This window comes from Sinocyclocheilus anshuiensis, unplaced genomic scaffold (genome assembly GCF_001515605.1).
Source record: "Sinocyclocheilus anshuiensis isolate Anshui unplaced genomic scaffold, SAMN03320099.WGS_v1.1 scaffold1193, whole genome shotgun sequence".
NCBI classification, from domain to species: Eukaryota; Metazoa; Chordata; class Actinopteri; order Cypriniformes; family Cyprinidae; genus Sinocyclocheilus; species Sinocyclocheilus anshuiensis.
Genome location: NW_015549615.1, coordinates 2,419 through 11,454, shown reverse-complemented (window position 1 = coordinate 11,454; position 9,036 = coordinate 2,419).

The following is a 9,036-nucleotide window of genomic DNA, read 5'->3' as shown; positions in this document are numbered from 1 at the left end:
GACATCACGAGCACCGGGCGCTTGCCCGGACCGGCCATCACGAGCAACGGGCGCGGGCCCGGACCGGCCATCACGAGCACCGGGCGCGTGCCCGGACCGGCCATCACGAGCACCGGGCACGGGCCCGTATCGGACATCACGAGCACCGGGCGCTTGCCCGGACCGGCCATCACGAGCAACGGGCGCGTGCCCGGACCGGCCATCACGAGCACCGGGCGCGTGCCCGGACCGGCCATCACGAACAATGGGCGCGGGCCCGTATCGGACATCACGAGCACCGGGCACGGACCCGTATCAGACATCACGAGAACCGGGCGCCTGCCCGGACCAGCCATCACAAGCACCGGGCACGGACCCGTATCAGACATCCTGAGAACCGGGCGCGTGCCCGTATCGGACATCACGAGCACCGGGCGCGTGCCCGGACCAGCCATCATGAGCAAAGGGCGCGGGCCCGTATCGGACATCACGAGCACCGGGCGCGTGCCCGGACCAGCCATCATGAGCAAAGGGCGCGGGCCCGTATCGGACATCAACGAGAAACGGGCGCTTGCCCGTACCAGCCATCACGAGCACCGGGCGCATGCCCGTGTCGGACATCACGAGAACCGGGCGCTTGCCCGGACCAGCCATCACGAGCAAAGGGCGCAGGCTCGTATCGGACATCACGAGAAACGGGCGCTTGCCCGGACCAGCCATCACGAGCAACGGGCGCAGGCTCGTATCGGACACACGAGAAACGGTCGCTTGCCCGGACCAGCCATCACGAGCACCGGGCGCGGGCCCGTATCAGACATCACGAGCACCGGGCGCTTGCCCGGACCAGCCATCACGAGGAACGGGCACGTGCCCGGACCAGCCATCACGAGCAACGGGCGCGACATAAAAATTCATTAAAAAACATAAAAATTCAGAAGTAATAGGGTATTTTCTGTCCTGTCTTGATCCTCTCATCAGAACGCTCCGGTTGAAGGCGTGGAGAAATGCATAAAGCTAAATTATATTATGACAATTACAGCCACAGCCATATCCCCTGCAGCCCAAGACTGGTCACCCACTGAAGCTAAGCAGGGTTGAGCTGGTCAGTACCCGGATGGGAGACCTGCTGGGAAACTAGGCAGCTGCTGGAAGAGGTGTTAGTGAGGGCAGTGCTCTGTGTGGGTCCTAAAGCCCGGTATAGTGACGGGATGAGACGTGATGTCCGATATGGGCCCGTGCCCGGTGCTCGTGACGGCTGGTCCGGGCACGCGTCCTGACTCTCTGTGGTCACTAAAAATCCCATGGCACTTCTCCTACAGAGTGGAGGTGTATCCCCGGTGTGTTATTTTATTTATTTATTTATTATTATTATTATTTATTTTTTTTTATTTTTTTTTTTGCATTTTTTGAATTTTGCATTTTGTAGCGTCGGTCTCTAAGTACTTTGCTTTTTTTTCTTTTAGATCAGATCGTGGGAGGAGTGTGATCGATTTAATCACCGAAGCTCGTGCTCTTTCAGTTATGGATGCCCCCGGATTTTTAGGGGGACCCCCGCCCCGGACCAGACCGCAAATGTACCCTCGTCTGCACGCCACTGTTTACAAGCACATAGTAGAGTACACCCCACAAAGACTGTTTTACAAGAATAATAGCAATGTATATACTTTGGGAAGGGTAGGGAATGCAAAGGCCCCAAATGCAGGTCTCAATCAGTAGCAAATAAGTCCCACTGTGTCAGAATCAATCAGGGCCGGAGTGGGACTCATTCGCAGCCTGGAGCTTCATGCCTTAGACCGGCCCGCTTTAGTTCACTGACTATACTACAATAATGTAATTAAAACCTCAGCATATACATCTGCAAATACAGTAGCCTAAGTGTTGCTTCTCAGTGAAGTTCAGAGCAGTTAATAACAGTGTTCTTTACAACAACACAGTATCAGGATCTATTTTCTGTAAGATTTAGTGTTTATAAATATCAAAAACCTGAAATGAAAAAAGAAAACTTGGGCATAGAAAGTTATATTGAGACTAATGTGATCATGTTTGCTTATTCACACACTGTACTACAACTGCTGATTCATCTGCTATCATTAATGATCTCAGGGCATTTTTCATTGAGCAGGTCTACACCATGCTCTTCATTAATATTAATTATTCTAATTCTTATATTCGCTCAATGACAATCCTACCTGTCCATTCTGGTGTGTTGGGCTCATGACTGGTGCTTGGTAACGTTACTGTGCCTGGCTCTTCACTGTTAGCACTTTTTTTTTTTTTTGCTCTGGCCTTTTCTGCGCCGTCTTTGGGCTTTCTATTATCCTTTTTTTTTTTAAAGTTGGAGGAGACAGAAGATAATTGCGGCACTGAGGCCAGGCATTATCACAAGCAATTTTGAAAGGTCAGTCATTTTTGACCGGGAACAACACAAGTGTTAGAGGCCTTTGAAAACAAAACAAGGGTTAAACAGCATTGCCTTGAGAGAGCACGTGATTGTGTGTGTGTGTCTGTGTGTGCGTGCATGTTCATTCATGTCTTTTTATTTTTATTTATTTATTTTTTAAATCGAGTCCTGGTGTCCTCAACAAGGACATAGCATAACATATGAATAAAATTGAAAACTGTTCTCTCTCTCTCACACACACACACACACACACACACACACTGTGGTGGGAGGAGCACACGACAGGAACAGTGGGTGTGGCGTCAGGCCTCGAAGAGGCTTTTATTAACAGAAAATAACATAAAAATGCCCAAAACAGGGAATAAAGTGTCCAAAGGGAAAGAGTGTTCAAAATAAGCCGGGGATCCGGTGTCCTCGTCGTGCTGCGGGGTTCGTGAAGGGAAGGGCAGTGTTCAGGAAGGAAGGGTGCAGGTAAGGGGCGGAGTCCGGCGGCCGCACGCGCTCTCCTCTCCGGTCCGGGGCGCGAGAGGCGGCGGCTTCATGCTTCTCTTTGCTCTCGGCGCTCGAAGGGACTAGACAGCCCGGCATCCTGGCCCGACGGCAGTGAAACGGTGCGGTTCTCGTCCGGACCGCGGGTCCGGCAGCTCACGGCTCTGGCGGCGGGGAGTCTCTCTACGAACCCTTCCTGAACCCACGAGGACACCAGCGTGCATGCACGGGGAAGAGACCGGACTCTCGAGGAGAGGCGCACTCAGCATTTAACAGCAGCGGTGACGAGGCTCCATTCACTTCAGATGTGACTCATCACACGCCGCCAGGCCTGCATGATTCTGCGCCCCTCCTCTCTCTCACCCCTCTCTGCTGTCGGGAGCCTGGCGAAGGGAGGCGATCAAGGGACGCGGTGATGGTGATAATTAGGGGGGATGCAGCCGACAGCCGTCGCCACAAGACACACAGACACACACAGACACACACTTATACAGACACGCACTTACACACAGACACACTCAAACACACACACTCACACTTACACACAGATACACTCACAGACAGACACACACACTCACACTCAGACACACACACACACACACACACACACTCTCTCTCTCACACACTCACACAGAGACAAACACTCTCACACGCACACACGCACTTACACTCACAGACACACACACAGACACACACTGTCACACGCACAGACTCACACACACTCACAGACACACTCACAGACACACACAGACACACTCACACACACAGACACACACACACACACACACAATCAGAGGCCTTAATCTAGGTCACAGACAGGCAACTGGAAAAACCCTTCAGGTGTGTCAGATCCAGCTTTGACGAGACAGCAGGTTTCTGTCACCACAGGCCAGTTCTTCCACACTAATGCGGTCGTCTTTTAATTCTACACAAGATTCTCTTCCACTCTTCTTTTGAGCTTTCTAACTGCTTCTGGTGGCCACAGAGAATCTGCTCAGATTAGGCTGAACACTAGTGTTGTCACGGTACCAAAATTTCAGTTACCTGCTTGAACTTGATCGGGGTGTTTTGTTAGTTTGATGCGTTTCCTCCTCTTGAGGTCGCCACTGCTTTTATAAAGAGGTTGCCAGGTTTTCACAACAAAACCCACCCAATCGCGTTTCGATTGAACCAAGGCTGTGGTTCAGAGTTTATGGAGTTTAGTGTCTTAGCAAATGAGAAAAACTGTAATCACAGGAGAGCTCAGTTTGAGAGCACAGTGGTTGTATGTGCGTTGTCAGCCAGTCATGTTTTTCGGAGCAGTAAATAAAAGAAAGATTACTGGAGACCGTTTAGCAAGAAAATACTAGTTTAAATGTCACGTTTAATTCAGCGTGCTACTTGCCGTTTCTTTGTAATTCTTTGTGAAATGTACTAGTAATTTCTGAGTTTCAAAATGAATCCTGCAGCATCACTGTGAGTGTGTGTCTGTATATGAGTCCCTGTCCCTGTGTCTCGTTTCCAGCGGAGCACAAGTCAGAGAACCAGAGAACGTACAAACTACACGCAACCCACCTGTAGAACTAGTGACATATTCAATCTGCAAATATTAATGCAGAGACTTGTTTCTGTGTTCAGTCTGCACACTTGAACATGTGTCGAAGCTATTCATTTTGAACACTCTCTTATTCAGATTTAAGTTTAAGTTTGTGCTTCTGATGAAGCTTTCTTTGGCCATCAGCACTGGGGGTTTTATAAAGACATTAAGAAAAGATGAAGTTACATAATTGAAGAGAGTGCAAATGACAAAGAAAGAAACTATAGCTCATTTGAAACTGAACAAGCAGCCAATTTATTTTATTATTATTATTATTTTTGAGTGTATAATGATGATGACAAGAACAATGATCTTATCCATACAATAAATACATAAAACAATAAATAAAAGCAAAAACATCTGATCAACTGAATAAATAACCCCCCCAAAAATCAGCGGCTCTATAAAAAAACTGCATAGCTTTGTAACATAAAACAAATTACATATGAAATAAGACGGTTGCACAATAAATGAATAAATATACTGACATTAACTCAGCTAGCTATTTAAACTAGAGAACTTTATTGTCCAAAGGCAGCTGCAACACTAACATTTAAATCTTACACTCGCTGTATCTCTGCATTTATGTTGCTGCGCCATCTTCTGCATCAAGTGCACATCATTAATCATTAATCACATAAACACATGTTCTTGCTCAGACTCTGATTTCTGCAGTATAACACAATTTACGGCACGATTTTCACAGCCAAACAATCCTTGCTGTCATTAACGCATATGTAACGGGACAGGGCTGGTGCATTACAACTCCCAGCAGCCCCTGCGCTATGTGAGGAAGCAGTGACGCGTGTTTGCTCTTCCGCTTCCGCTCTTCACTTCTTGGATGTCGAGGCAGATTTATTACTTCGAAGAATGCTTTAGCGCTTCAGAGGAAGGGTAGTGGACAAACAGTTAAGTTAAATACTGCTGCAGAACAGTTAACAGAGGACTGAACAGATGGCGCAGCGTTTAAGGAGGCAGTAGTTTCGTGATTTGAGGAAGTTGTTGTCAGGAGCATGTTTTAATGATATTATTCTCCTGTTTTTAGCGTTGTGGCTGGATTATTGCCGGACTTTATTCTTTAGAAGAATAATATTGCCCCTCCTGCCTATTATGAGCAACGAATTGGTTCACACACATTTGATAGACCCATTCATTTCAAGCCAATACGTTTATTACAGGGTTATGTTTTGCAATCATTATACCACCAGAAAATTAATTAATTTGGTTCTGTTATGAATTAGAAAAGTAGATTATTCTAGTATTCCCTTCCTGCTGGTGTAGTGAGACATTGAGAGACATTTCCAGCCGCACCCAAACAGTCATATCCATACCTTGACCATCAAAGGGTTATGATAACAGCCACGTCTGTTTATGAATGAGGACAATAACCCTCATTGAGCTGATTTTGAACTCAACTAAAAAGCAAAAGGGTTTTTCAACCAAAGCAAGAACAAGCTGAATGGGAAAAAACACAGATGGAAGAGTCTTGGATAAAAGTGCAGGTCCTGTTCATGTGTTCAGTGAAGGCCCTTTGCCCTCTTTTGACCTTCAGGATGTCATATTAAATTAATTATAATCTCCTACTGAGAAAAACCTTACAAATTCTAGTAGCAGACTCATTGAAGTAACAGGACAGATTTACACAGCATTATGAACTTGTCATGTTGTGCAGTCAGCATGTAAACAGACTTGTGTCTCTGATCATAACCGAGTCTCCCGGGAGGCTACCGTAAAATCAACCATAGCACCATCTGCATTTGTGAGGAAATCTGCCTGGGAATTTTTTGTGAGGAAATCAAGCCAAGAGATCGCATAAAAGGGCGAGTGTCTCACAATCGAAACAGACCAGCATTTGTATGCACTAAATTTGGTATTTGTTCAAAGGTTACATGCAACTCGCACAGTAGGATTGCTTGTATTTGTGAAATATGATGCACACTCATGTATTTATATTTGTAAAGCACAATACGTTTATTTGTTACACCTCTGCGATTTCGCTCACTCTGACCTTTGTATTTGCAAATCGCTTTCTGTTTGTTTGCGAGTCGAGCTTTCCTTTGCAAAGCAGATCACGTTTGTTTGTTTAATTTCGGAACATTATTCACTCCATAATATACAACGGACCACAACAGCTTGAAGTTGTCTACACTGGATGCCACAAAGTGGCCGTTGCAAAGAGCTTGGACTACGTCAGAAATGGCAGAGGATTTGTCGAGTAGCGTTGTGCCGCATCCAGTGTAAGCAATATCAGTGATTATAATGGGCTTTATTGTTGCTTCTCGCCGCGCCACTTGCATTCAGTGTAAACAAAACACTACAACTAACGCGGCGATTAGCCTGCATCACGGGCGGATTAAGGTGGTCAGGGGCCCCTAGTCTACTCTTTGTGTGAGGCCCCCCGTAATCATTATGCTTTACTGGAGAAATGTATTTAGTGCCATACATGATCCACACACAAATAGTAAGATGAACTGACACACACACACACACTGAGACAGTGTTTCTTCTACATTCCCAGTGTCTCCACAGGACTCTGTGAGACTGATGGGTGCACATTGGTTCCTCTAGTCTTAGGGGGTTCTGCAGGTATAAGAAAATTGTGTTCATTTTAAATTTAAATGCATAAATCTGGTGCATTTTGAGAGAAGAATCAAGTGACTAGATCAGTGAAGAAATATGTGCTCTTTCTTAGTAGTAGTAATTTATTTATTGGTTGCATAGATGTTAATGTGATGTTAGGGAACAATTGACACTATATAAATTCTTATAAAAGCTACAAATGCCATTCTGTCAAGAGCAGGGAGTGATTTTTCTCCTCGTCTTTTGTTGTTTGATTATCATTAATGCCGACACTTAACTCAAGACACAAGACAAGATTTTTAAAAAAGAATTCTCAATGACCAAATACATGACTGGAAAAATTAATTTAACTAATCATCTTGTAATAAATGTCATTTCAGTTCTACTTTCTGAGTATGAATTATCATATGCAGTAAAAACAACAACACTCAAGCACTGTAAAAGGTTTTGTTCAACTGACTGGCTTCTCTCCTTCAGAGTCTCTTCAGACCTTAGAACTGTACATGAATTATGAGCTTCTACAACGTTTGACCTCCTAACTGAACTCCTTTTCACAAATTGAAAATAGAAATAAAAAAAATAAACAACAGTTCTTTCTTAGTCGTATTAAGTGCGAACAATAAGTGCTCTCTTTATATTCAGTGCAAATAGACCAAATTTTTCAAGCAAAATGCAGAGCTATAGACAACTACAAAACATATTATAGCCTAAATACTAATAACAGCCTAGATATGTTATGTAGCCTAATTTGCGCGCATCAGGGAGTCGCTCTCTAAACGCGGGTATTAAAATCGCTTTTGAATGTGCGCACGCGTTTTACTTTCGGGTTCGATTTAACGATCGCGGGAACTCTCGGTGGTGCATTGTACAATACAAGACATTCATTTTGTCAGACGCTCTGCAACGAATGCTTCTTTAATGTTTCTTATGGGCCAACCTAATAACATAATAATGTTATTTGTTACAGAATCATCTCATTTCTTTTATAATGGGCAACTTTTTCACAATAACAGTCATTATGTTTAAAGTTACGTTCAAATTGAATTGTATTTTGGTGGCTTTTATTGTAAACTATTTCAAAGACATTGCAATAAATAACTGGTTTTAAAAAAGCATATTTTGGTCAATTTAGTCAGCTTATTCACTGAACCAGAGAAACACTCTGAAGGAGGATAAGGGCACGGTCTGTGTATACACACTATCCTCACAAGTACACTTGTAGCTGTATCGTGTGTGTCCGCTTCAGAAACGGCTCTTGAGAAGTTGAACGCATAGATTGTAAAAAGCAAAGACTGCAAGAGTGTGAGGCGGGATCAGCAGATGTAAAGCGATAAACAGCGCTAGTCGGACCGACACAGAGAACATGAAAGCTTCTGTAGTGATAGCGACAATGTAAACTGCATGACGAGATCAATCAGAAAACGCCAATAATTACAAGCAGCACATCATCTAGCTTACTGTTATTAACACTACAAATAGCATATGGTGTTTTAGTAGAAATGTATCTATTATAGCCTATACGTTACTGGTATTACTTATATTACATATTGGGGAATATTTTACTTTTATAGAAGTTGTTTTTTGTCGTTTCTACATGTAATTATTTTTTTTTTAATTACAAATTCCATAGTGTATTATTACTGTTTATTTTTTAAAAACCATTTAACCATGGTAATGAGGACAGTCAGTTAAACTCATTCAAGAACTATAAAGGATAATTTAACAGAATAGTTTTAATAGCTTCTTTCTCTTTAAATGTTTAATTATAATACATTTTTAATTGAAGTAAATGTCATGGACGCGCATGAGCCTCATGCCTCTGCTCATTCATTCATTCATTCATTTAAGATTTAAGTGAAGGTTTATGTGTACCTTTTGACATCCCTTACCAAAAAGTAGTATACTTCAAGTTTATTTTAGTAAGTATACTTAAGTAAAGTTCAAGTATATTTTTAAGTATACTTTATGTAGTAAGTATACAAATATCAGTGTACTAGTAGTATACTTGTAA